We start from the raw sequence: 13,608 nt of genomic DNA on the forward strand, positions 1-13,608 counted from the left end.
AGCGAAAAGAAAATGGATCATCAGAAGGTCCTGGAGCACAACGTCTCATTGCATGTTGTTAACAAAATACTTACCAATTTCAAGGCTGATGAGAAATAGAACTGGCTTACACTATTGAAAGTCATGTCCCTTAGAGATATTTTATTTATAAGGGAAAACAGAATATATCACCAAGTGATTTTATTACTTCCAGGCATTTCATCTCAGGAAAAACTACTATTGTTAAGCAAATGCATTTTTATTTTACTAAAATTTAATATTATGGTAAAATACATCTGTGAAAAATGAAAATATTTTATAAATTATGGATCAATAATATGGCAATGCAATTATTCTTTTTCTATTTTATATCATAGATCCCATTTTAAAGGACTAACATTTCAAGATGACTGAACTTACCTTCACTTAGGAGAAATAAAACTAGAAATAAAATACACTTTACACATTATTAAGCCATTCTGTGTGAAGTAAAACATTAAAGTCTGTGATTGTGTGGAGGGATAGCTTTTGTTTTTATGGTGTATGAGGAAGTGTGTGGTATCTACAAGCAACCACTTAGTTCTATTAACAAGATTGGGTTTGAGCAGAGAACAGGAGCCAGATTAAGGGTGAAATATTAGAAACCCTAGCCCCCCAAAAAACTACCCAAACCTATAAAACCAACTCCTATCACACTGCCCTTTGCTAATGCCCTTTTCTGCCTTAGCCCACTTGCACCAGGGCGAATAAATAGCCATGTTGCTCACACAAAAAATAAAATAAAGTCAATTATTAATCTAGTAGATGTACCTTAAAATATTTTAAATGAAAAGCCATATTATAAATAATTTTTATGTCTATTACTACTGAGCCAGCCAGCAGGTTTATGGGTTTGTTAGTCCAAGTGTTATAAGTCAGTGTTACACATGAATTCCATATTTTTATTTATTCTTAATGAGGGAAAAGGAAGTAGGATCTAATAAATGTTGATGCATACAATTTTGGTACCTACAAATACATATGAATAATTGAATCCTAACAAAACCTATGCATCTCTGATAATCACTGCAAATAAATATATTCTGAACTAAAGACTGTGAAGTAAAATAATCTTCTTTAACGGACAAATATATTAAGTTAAAAATAAATTTAGTGTCCTGGGTTAAATTGCATCACAGACAATAATGAATGCCCTTTACATGCCAAGAACTCCTCTAGATCATGGAATAAAGTAGTGAAAAAACAGACATAACGCTTGCATTAATGGAACTTACATTGTAGTAAAGGAAATAAATAAATATAGTACTAATCGGGTAGTGTAGTATCTAGTGAAGCCAAGCGCTATCAAGCCAACTAAAACAGGCTAAGGGGATGAGGTCGACTTAAGAATGTGTATGCTAGTTTGAATCAGATCATCAGAAAGACCTTTCCAGGAGGAAAAATTTGAGCAGAGAACTGAATGAGGCAGGTAAGTGAGACTTGGACATATGTGTGACACTTGTGTAGGCAAAGAGAGTGACATGGGGAATCCCATATTAGAACAATTCATGGTAGAGGAATAGCAAGAGAATCAACTGGGCTACATAAATTCTAACACATTAGTAAAGACTGCACCACAAAAAGTTTAAGGATAAATGTATGTGAGGCTATTAAGTAAAAAGACTATTTCAAAACTGTCCTAGAAACAGAATTACTGTTGAAGTAACTCTCTCAATGCAGAGTAAATCCTGAGAAGGTGGACATGGATTCACTTTGTCCTGATGTCTAAGATCCATGAATAATTAAGGCACCTAAGGGTTGCCCATATAGCTGTTAATGAGGTTTTGTTGTTGTTTATAATGAGTATAGTTACCTAAGTCTTTGCATCACTAATACACTTTTCAAAGTATGCTGGAATTTCAGTGAGTATCCAAGTAAAGTGTGAAATAGAAAATATAAATCCGTTTTTTGGCATTGACCATGAAAATGCTTGGGGAAGTCTTTTTATTCACCATATAATATGTATATATTGAACCCATAGTTGTGTCATGATTCACACAATCCTGAAAATGTGTAATTGACATAAATATAGCTAATATAAAGACTTTATATTTATGAAAGGAATATGTTGAATTAATGACAGATTCATCAAATCCTCATATAGATATATTCAAATTAGACATATTTGTGAGAGACTCTCCATGTCTATTGAAATGGAAAGACCCACAGAATGTTTTAAAACACACTGCCTAAAGGCAGATGATTTTCGGGTGACCCATTTGAAATGCTTCTAACTTTATTAGTTTATGAATTAGTTTGCCAAACTCCCAAATCAGGTTGCAAAATGCAAAATACAGTCATCATGGTATTCTGGCAGAAAGTTGGAATTTTAATCTATGTACAATTCTGGCCCCCCAAAAATTGCCAACAATGTACAAAGTTCTTTGGCAATGTCACCAAGTTCCCCATTTCAAATTGAAAACATATTTCATGTGGTACAGATGTTGATCAAAATAAGATTCTGTTTTTCCAGAGCACTCTTCTCACTCAAACCATCCTCCCCCTACTCTATTTGCACAGTCCTGGGCCAGAATGCTGCTGAAAACAGTTGTTGATCCTTAATTTTTAAGTAAAAACTTAAAACATTCTAAGAAAATGTCTTTTTAGAGAAACAGTATGATTGAGAAAAAGAGCAGCATAACCTACTCCAAAAAAATGTGTTAATTCTTTTATAGATATTCGTCTGAGAAAATAGAAAGATACCATGCACTGAATCTGGAGTAATGCTACTAAGAATGTCAGATGACTCCTTATGGAAAACTGATACAGTTGAGAAATGGCTTTGGATAAAAAGAAAACTAAAAGAGAATTGGTCTCTTTTCCTTTAGCAGAATAATTATCAAGAAACTTCAATTGACAATCATTTACTATTTAGCAGAAAAACCACATCTTAAAAATATGTTATCTAATCCAGGCAAAAAGCCAAGCACATGACACAAGGACTGATACATAGATCTTAGGAGTGAATCTAAATAAGATTTTTTTCTCGTTTAAGCTTTATAGATAGTGACCATTGGATAGTGTTCTAAGAAAGAGGATGATTTTGGTTTTCACTATTATAGGACAGAATGGGTTAGTATGTTGTTATTTGAAATTACGTAGCTTCAGATCAAGTACAGAATAATACCAAGAAATGCTCGATAGATTTTAAAGCAGAAAAGACAATTATTTATAATTAATAGTTTTCTATTCTAATTAGAGTACAGTTCCTGGCTATTCAACATTTACTAGTCAATTTTAAACAGATATTTGTGGAATATTAACTGAGAAAAAACACCCGATGAGTTCACATGTGAATAAGTCTTAGTATTGCATCCACTTTTTAAATTTGCTCAACAACAGAGCTACTTTGTGCTAAGCACCACAGATATCTAGATAAGTGAGAGATGACTCTTGCCTTCAAGAAATTTGCAATTTTTCGTGCCTAGACTTTCCCTTTTCCAAAGAACTTTAAGATTTGCTTGGCTCTGTTTTCAGAGAATTATTTAATATGTCTAAGGTATTTATACGAGTGTGTGCTCCACATATAGACTTCTGGACAATCAATTACTTCCCAACCTTTGGTAATCTACTAAATTTTCAAAAGTAACAGAATAATAGGTTTAGTGTGATTTAAAGGACATTTTGGGGAAATTTAGTAATTTTTTCAACAGTTCCTGCACTGTATAATTATGTAAGACAATTAAAATTTTTATATTAAAGCTATTACCATGAACGAACTGCTAACAGGTTTGTTCTACCATGTAGTACTTACTTTGAAGCTAGTTCAGTTGGTTTTGGAAATACACTTTTTCACAAAATTGGTGTCATCTCTAGTAAAAAGTATGTGAGGTTATCCAGATTGATCAAGTTCTGCTGAGTTTGCAGTAAATAAAGCTGAAGCTTAGTTTGGATAAAATTACTGAATAATTACTTCTGACAGTTGTCTAGCTGTCCTCAGAGTTCCTCTTCCTTCCAATTCCAATACTGTTAACTTTCCATTTTAATTTCCTAGCCCTTAGTCAAATTCTTATTGGACTTACTTGTGACTATATTTTGTGGAAAGAAGACATTGAAAACTGTAAAGGAAAAAAAAAAACAAAAACAAATAACATGTTTTCCTGACATTTTTGTTTTTCTAACCATATATTTTTCTGATTATTCTGCTGAAACTGAATAAAATACCTCTATGTGTCCTAATTTGGTTGTAAATTTCCTCTGTAGTATTCAACATAATTTCATATTACATCTTAAGACTTTCATTTAAGCAAATTATACAACTCCTTAAAGGTGTTGCATTGAGCAACTGGCAAAATTTTTTTATGGACTCCATAATAATCATGAAATAACTGGAAAATACAATCTTACATTATCACAATATACATATTATTATCATCACAAGTGTCTAAACCAAATTAAATACACATTTATATATTAAATTTTGCTAAATACATTTTAGAATAGCAACTCATTATTACAGTCTTTGGTAGTATTAATCAGATAACTTAGCTTTCTTTTATGGCTGTACCATCGTTAATTAAATTTTGTTTAATAAGTACCAAGATCCAATAACAAAGTCAAAAACTGTAATAGTTTTAATAATAACACTGTATAACAAAGACAACACACAAAATAGTGAATGGGGTATCCATGGCTGCCTGAAGAAAGAAAGCATTTTGCCTATAATATCAAACATGGAGGGATTTTTGAGAATACTAAAATTTTTGGCTCATAACATGTCCTAGTAAACAATTGACATTTGGGGGGCAATTTCAGAGACGAGTACAAAAAAAATGAATTTTGAATTTTATTAAGCTAACATTCCCTTAAAATTGTTTTTAGAATATCAATATTCAGACAAGATTAGTTAATAAAAGAAAGTAAAGATAACAGTGTATCTACCAGTTTAGATTCATATCCTATGATGGTAACTCTTTGATATCACATATAGACACATATACACATATAAACAAAGCGTATCATGTCATTTTGTTTTGTCTATTAAATAGAAGCTTCTTGAGTATTTTTGACAATTTGATACTATTGAAAGTTGTGGAAGTATTCTAATATTCTTAAAGACAAAATGAATTTGCCTTTAGTAGACCAAACGTTGTCTTAGTTCTAAAAGGATACATTTCAATTCTGGGATTTTGCACAAGAGAAGAAAAAAGAAGGATGTTACTGATAAGGATGGTTAAAGGAGGACCCTCTGCAGAAGGAATATTGAAGTGGAGATTTAGAAGAGTCTGCCAGGTAGAGAGCTGGGAAAGAGCATCTTTCACAAAGGGAAGGGAATGAGCAAAGCCATCACTGTGGGAAGAGTCACGAACTTCCAGAAACTAAAATGGGCCAGGGTGTTTGCAACATGGTGAGCAACTGAGAGCTTAAAATGGGGACGAAGGAGAAGCAGCGTTTGAATCACACACACAATGTTCAAATGCAATGGGGCATGTGGATCTTATTATTAACTATGATGAATGTTCTTCACAAAACAGGCCATTGAATCTCAACTACATTTTTAGTTGCTTCCAGTCACATTTAACAAAAATCTACACAGATTTAAGGTTTGGTAAGAGAGACTTGCAGCATTATGCTTACAAAATATGTAACAAGCATAAATGAAGTTTATTTATGTGTATCTGTTTTGAAGAATGAGCACTAAAAACTCTTACTGCAAGTATCTTTCTTTCACACACCCAATGCATATTCATGAAGCATTTAATTTGTATATTCTACAACACTATCAAATTCCCCACCTAAATAAGAAATTATTATCTAACACTTGGTTCCTATTACAACATTTTATAGATGTGTGAAATTAAAATATATGTATGAAATTATATTTGTCAATTTGCATTTGTAATTTAATTTGTTTCCATAGTTGAAATACATTCTCTCTTAGCAACTGCAAAAGATGTACCAACATGGTGCTAAAAACCAGGAAAATAATTCATACAATCCACTTTAAGCTGTTTCTTTGATATGTAGTTCTTAGCCATTACTCTTTGAGCCTGTCATATTACTGTCATTATTATCATTATTTGTGACCCTGCCTTTTGCATTCAGCATCATTACGCATTCTTTGGTTCAAAGTGGAGAACTAATGTCTTCCTGCTGCAAGTGAGGCTGTCTTGTCAGCTCTTTATATTTCTCTGCAGTTTAAAGCTAAGCCAATGTTTGATGCTTGCCCTCACTGCTGGCAGCTAACCCACTTCTTCCCCTCTTATGACAGCTGCGTAACCCTCCCTGTCATCCATTTTCTACACACATTGAATGCAATGAAATCGTGTCATGATAAACACAGTTTCATTCCCTATAGTTTCATAATTAAATCGTCACGGACTATAAAAGAATCTCCTTTTCATTTTTATCCTTAGACTCCAATAAATTTGTTAGGTTTCTATTCAGAAACCTAATAGAATCAGAGTGGATGAGGACTAAAAACACAGGGAATAATAATCACTAATCCTCACTATTTTTCTTTGCTTGTGTTGCAAATATTGTATGTTGGCTGGTATTAGGCATGGTAAAATAAATAATAATGATATTAATACAAAACAATATCCAAGTCCTAGAGGCAACCTGTAGATTTATAGATAAGATAAACTTCTGTCAAAAGCCAAAGTAGCAATATTCAGCAGTAAGATTTTCTTTTTTGAAAATAAATATTATTCTTCCCAATTCTATTTATAAATATTAAGAATCAAAGAGTCAGTGACTTCCACAAGGCTGATAAGGACCAAGCGCAGAATTTAAACTGGGTTTGTACTAGATTTCAAAGCTTATTCTTTTTCCATTACTACCTAACATTTGTATATCCCTTTTTCAGCTTTCAAAGAGTTTTCAGGTGAGTTATCTAGTTTGAACATTATATTACATCTGTGAGGAGTCTGATCAGGAAAAAAATAACACATTTTACAGAAAGGAAAACATAGACTAAAATAGACTTACTCAAAGTCATCAAGTAACAGTGAATAGCTTAAGGCTTCTCTTTAAACATACTCACTAACCCCATATGCAGTGTTCTTACTGTTATATCACAATAAATTGTGAAATAGGTGGAATGCCAAGGTGATATCTTTGATGTTAAGCTGCAGGCATTTAAGTAATACTGAGCCAGGAATGATGATACACAAAATAATGGAATGTTAATCTGGCAATAGTGCATGTTATTGAAAATTAGGAACCAATATTAAAGAAGCTATAAAGAAAATATGACATTGTATTAGTTTGTTCTCATGATCCTAATAAAGACATACCTGAGACTTGGTAATTTATAAAGGAAAGAGGTTTAATGGACTTACAGTTCCACATGGCTAGGGAGGCCTCCCAATCATGGCAGAAGACAAAAAAAAAAAAAAAAAAGGCCAAAGGGACATTCTGGTAGGCAGGAGAGAGCATGTGCAGGAAAACACACCCCTTTATAAAACTATGAAATCTCTTGAGATTTATTCACTATCACAAGGACAGCACAGGAAAGAGCTGCCCTCAGGATTCAATTACCTCGCACTGGGTCCCTTCCACAACACGTGGAAATTATGGGAGCTACAGTTAAGATGAGATTTGGGTGGGTACACAGCCAAACATATCAGACATCAGAAAGCAGTGTATAGAGAAAATATTCAGACCATGCTAAGCATCCTATGTACATTATTTTACTAAACTCAGTTGGTTTTAAGTCTCAGAACCATAAGAAGTAATAATTTTACTATATGATTTGCATATGAATAAGTTTAGGGTCTTGTTCAAAGTCATATAACTAATAAAGTGTAGAACTGGAATTTAAACTCTGGTCTCTGAGTTCAGTCAACTTTGCTACTAAGTACACCAATAACTTTAAAGCTTGCATGCTTTTCTCCCGTTCACTGGGTCCCTTAACTTTTGCTTACAGTGTATCACGTTATATCTTTTCTATGTCTTTCCATAACATGTCTTTTATATCTGGCTCTTATCCTCCATTTCTCTTTACTTAGAATATGGATTCAGAATCAATATGCTTATGTCATTACATTCTATTTGCTATTCCTTCATGGGCATAACAATGATGATAACATCTACCCCATAGAGTGGTATGAAGATTCAAGGGACTGATTTATATAAAGTTTTTAAAGCATAATTTCCCTTCCACATAATCAGCTCCATTAACAATGAGGAGGATGAAACTGATCGTTTTCCTTGAGACATTTAGTAAGCACCTGTAATGATTTTAATCCTGAGGCCAGTGATTCTGTTTTCAGACTAGCAGAATCTGATTTGACCTCTAGTCAAATGAGTTGGAAAGATACCAAACTAATACCCTTGGTATAAGAGTTTAAGATCTTTACTCCAGAGAAGAGGCAAATGAATTTGAAAGACCTGTCTGATATCATTTGAGTGTCAAAGGCAGCTCATATATAAGGTTCTAAGTGGACAAGCTCAGGGATTTGTCTTCAGAGTACAATATGGGTACCTGAGACATACTGTTCATTGGACTTGAGGTAATGAATTCAAGTTTTCAAGTAATTCTAGTTGAAAGTATATTCTTTTCAGAAAGGCATTGCAAATGCGGTTTTACCTTTTGAAATCTAAGATTTCTCTTACATTGATTATTTTCCCTTGTCATTTGCAGCTAGAAAAGTTGGCTTCAGGCAGAAATGACAAGGCAGTTCCAGTTAACACAGTAATTTCTAGAGTAGCCAATTTATTGTCTTTTTCATGTGACAGTTTTGTAAATCTTTATATGGTCCCTGGGAGAATGATTGCTCTTGTGAAGGGGAATAATGTGCATACATTATTATTGCTTATCTATTTTCATTATGAATAATAGAATGCTCAAAAAGAGGTCTGCTTATTACGCAGCATAGCCTATTTAGAGAGCTGTATTGTCATAAAAATCCTGCACTTTCTTGTGCCCAATATCTGATAATCTAAAAAGTCACCATCTTATTCTAATATCATGGAAGCTGGAAATTTTTTGATACCAAGAAGCATTTATCTTCTGTTAATTCTTATAATGATATTAAAATATTGTACTAAAGTTCTCCTTTCTACCTTCATTATTTGGTTGCACATGAAATTATTGTATTTATTTCTTTTATTCTTATTTCCTACTGAGCATAGTTTAGTCCACTGATATTTCAAAATAATTATGACTATACCTGAAAAGCCCACTGACAGGAAAGAAAAAAGAGAATACTTGGTTTGAATGATATTTGAAACACAATATCTAAACACATTAACAAAAAAATCTCAGAGTGTCTACTGTTGAAGCTTCTTTGGTGTGTGTGTGTATGTGTGTGTGCCTGTGTGTATGTGTTCTGTGTGAGGGCTGGGGAGGCTAAAGGTATGCTGTCTTGGCTAGGGTTAGAATAAGCCCTCACCTTGAATTTCTGTCTTAGTCTCATCTTTCTTTAAAAAGTTCTTTGCCACTATGGTAAATTGTTCAGTTTTCTGAATTACTGTGTCTTCAATCCTCCCAATGATTGAGAGGCATAGGCATAGTCATAGAAAGTACGTGAAAGCACATATGTAGACAGTAAAGTAAAATATAAATACACTTAAGATTAAGTCACAAGTGCCTTATTTTCAGCACTCGACTCTTGCATGTATAGATTCTTTCTTCCAAATTTATCTGAAGACTACATAAATTATTTCTTAGTTGAAAAGACAATAATTTAAGACATCAAATTAGAATTTGCTTCAAACTAATACACTATTTTTTCTTACTTTGGATTTTTGGTCCCAAAGTACAAAAGGAAGAACATATTTTGGAGTGTAATTACTATATTTCTCTCTCTCTTTATTTGGCTAGGTACTATAGATAATTAGGGTCTAGCATCCTTAACCAAGAAATAAAGGAGATAGAGATAGGATACGATACAGAAACCAAGATTTACTCAGGTATTAAACTTTGTTGCAAATGACATATCAGTTAAAACACACATAAATTTACTCTTCTTCTTTTGAGTTTAAAGACTCAAAACCATTTTCGTCAGGCACTGGGAATGCGCTGCTAGAGCCATGTCCTAACTTTAGCAATAGCCAGTTGCCAGCCCCAGTTTTTGGAGCTTCATTCCTAGTCTTGATTGTGTTGAGTGACAAATTTGCAGGCTCTACGGATGACTTCATAGTTGGAACAATGTCTTTTTGCACTGACATTGCTTTAGTATATAGTAAACAGGGAGATGCTCTTAAAATATTGCCAATGATTCTAAAGGAGTCCATCCTAGAATTAAAATATGGATTTAATACAAACATTTCTTATTACTACCTATTTATGTGCAATATTGGGGCACTCATATCATTTCCCTATTTCTAAAAGTTTTCATTCATTTGTACATAATTAAACAAACTTCTTTATGTAATTTATCCATATATTTATCAATGTTACTGAGTAAAAAAAAATCAGAATAGGAACTGAACCGATGCTCATTACATTCTTCTAAATGTAGTCATACAAGTATTAGACCAGAACTACAAGCAGAGTGCTAATCTAATAAAATTTCTTTTCCTACTCTTGATCTTATGAAAAGCATTAGAATGTTAATATCAGTTTCTTGTGCCTTTAAGCCAGATTATGAGACATAAATATATGACAGTATTTTTTTCACAATGTGCTGTAGTGTTTTCTCACTTTTTGCCATGGTTACTCAAAATTTTTCTGAGCTTCTTATGAACTTTGTTTCAGGACTGGGGGGAAGTTTCATAAATTGATTTTAGAAAAATGCTTATGGCATTGACCACATTATAATATAAATATTTGCTATACCTTCTTGCACAAACTATCCCTGTAGGAAAAATGTTACTTCTCCTCTCACTGACATCAGGTTTGGCCATGTGAATTTCTTTAGCCAGTTAATGTGTGCGGAAGTAACATAAGACACGCTTAAGCAAATATTTTCGGAGCATCCTCTAGATCCTCCATTTTTCCTTTCTCTCTGCCACCAGAATAGCTTTAGCAGAAGCTTCTCCTTCCAATGGGGTATTGGGATGATGAGGATGTGAAGCAGAGATGCAATGGGCATGAATGTGAGTGACACAGAAATCTTCCTTGTTTAAACCATTGAGATGATGGAATGATTCATTACTATAGCATGTCTGTAGTAACCTAACTGACACAAGTAAGCTAATAAAACAAAGACTTAAGTAGCTCTGAATTTCAAGTTTAATAATATAAGGTGTTGTTAGAACTGTAACAAAATGAAGATGCTCTGTGCTATCAAAATTTCAGAATACTCCTTTATAGTCTTTTATTATTTACTTCAGATTATTTCACTAAAACATCTTGGCACATAAATTACATAAATATACTGAGATAGAAAGCAATAATTCCACTTTTATCTCCCAATAGATAAGAGCAGGTGAGAATTAATTTATTTGCATTTTTCAGTGGTACAATTAGCCATCTGTTGATTGGCTTATTAATACTCCCATTGAATCCATGGGTTTTTGTTAGGTTTCCTTTGTCAACAATTAAGAAGCACCAGTGTGTAGATTCTCCTTCTTCCTGTAATACAAATTTAATTTATTCTCTATCATTAAAATTTGTATTACAGAGGAACATATTAAAATATTCAACAGAGAGTAATTATCTGTCTATTTTGTATATGCAGTAATAATGCTTAAAACTACTTCTAAATTTGGTAAGTAAACTCAGGCTAACGCAACACAAACTGAATGTCTGAAGTTAACAATTAACTCAGACAAACCAAGTGACTGATGTTCCTTTGTAGACTTTTGAGTTTTCTCCTGATTCTCATATTGCTCGGTTTTATAATCAATAACAGAAGCAAAATTACAGAATTTTCTTTTGCTGAGATATAAATTTCCCCAGTGACTCTCAATGAAAGGCAGAGCAATCAGCAATGCGCCAGATAATGTGATAGCAAATATTGTGCTTTCAATAAAATAGAATTTAAATTAGCTAATTTATTGTGTTATTTTAAAAGTCAGGGAAATTAAGTTTTCAAAACTAAAAGACTCAGAACAAAACTTCTCCAGAAAAGTCACCTCACGATTAATCATTCTCTAACTATATTTTTTAAAAGGGTAGTTCTTGGGGTAAAAGACAATTTAATGCTGATGTCAGCTGATCTTTTGATTCTCCTACTTTAATGGTTAATTAATCCCCTCTTTTATTTCCAAAGCGCTGATATAATTTGAGTTGAAACTTTATAGATTGGGATCAGACTAGATAGTTTAAAAGGCCTATGTCTATATTTGGTATAATCTTTGCAGCCTTTGAATTCTAGTATCTTTAACTAACTTTCACTTCTTGTACAGAAAGGTAATATTTTCTGCTTCTAAACAATCGACAAAGGAAAAGAGTTTCTAAGGAGGAAGAAAAGAAAGTTGAAGAAAACCTGACATTTTGCACAACACAGATAGAGCATAGAGAAAAAAAAAAAGAACATTTACAACAGATCTGAAAACCCATTAAGTGTTCTGTGTCCTAGGGGATACCCATTGCTAGCCTGCTCAGCAGAAGTTTTCTCATTATAATTTTTTGTAGATGAGTACTTTTCTTTAATAGTAAAATAGGTCTTTATTTTCCTGTGACTCTCATTAAGCTATTAAAAGAAAACACTTATTCCTTTTCCTTTATCATTACCCTCCTTATTTAGAAAAGTGTGGATTTAAGTTTTTTGTTGCTTGTTTATTTTTGATTTATATTAATTGTCCTTTATCAAGAAATCAACATAAGTCCCCTTGGTTTCTTAATAGATTATATCTAAAGAAATGGTATTTGTTTTTAGGTGGGAAGTTCTGGTAAAATTGTTTTCTTTGCAAAACTAGATTAGGTAAAAAGAGGTTCTGAAATTTTACATTTCATGACAGTTTTCCTAAATAATCTGGAGAAAATGATTCCTTTAAATTCATTAATAAGAAATAGTCTCACCTAAAGAAGTATAAAAGATTTTACAGCTAGACAAAAACAGATTTTTTGGTAAAAATTCAAGTTAATATAAAAGCAATCCTTTCAAAAAAGGAAATATTTTTTGTAAATCATTGTGAAAGAAAACAATCTTACACATTTAAACCAGGCATATTTATTACTCATCAAACAAAATAATGTGACTTCACTATATTTGTACATTGCTGAAATACATTTAAATATTAAAATATTGTCCTTGAACAAATATAGCTAACATTTTTTTAATAACCAAATGAATCTCTAAAATCTGGTTTAAAAAGTAACAACAAATGAAAATTAGATGTCAAGATATTTTATAAGAAAAATACAGTATCCAAAAGCTTGGCTCTTCCTAATGTATTGTACAAAAAAATAGTATGTATTTTTATATGGTGCTCATATTTGGATATGTTACCATATGTTCTGCAAAATAAGACAAGCTGAAATTCATTACCTTCTGATAGTACCTGCCAGCAAGGTTGCTACAAAGAATTTTGAATAAAAAAGTAAAAAGACAGGCAGGAATATTGTTTGCTGAAACTAATTGAACAATAGGAAGTGATTGGATTAGTTGTATTCAATGTAATTGTTGGAGAAGTAAGCATAAGAGAAGATCCTTAGCACAAGTTGGTCAGTTGGTCAAAAAACCACCCACTAAGATCAATCTGTAACACTTCCAAAAATATGAAATAATTTCTCCTTGTAATATTGTGTCAGTC

This window comes from Cebus imitator, unplaced genomic scaffold, assembly GCF_001604975.1.
Source record: "Cebus imitator isolate Cc_AM_T3 unplaced genomic scaffold, Cebus_imitator-1.0 Scaffold146, whole genome shotgun sequence".
Taxonomy (NCBI): domain Eukaryota; kingdom Metazoa; phylum Chordata; class Mammalia; order Primates; family Cebidae; genus Cebus; species Cebus imitator.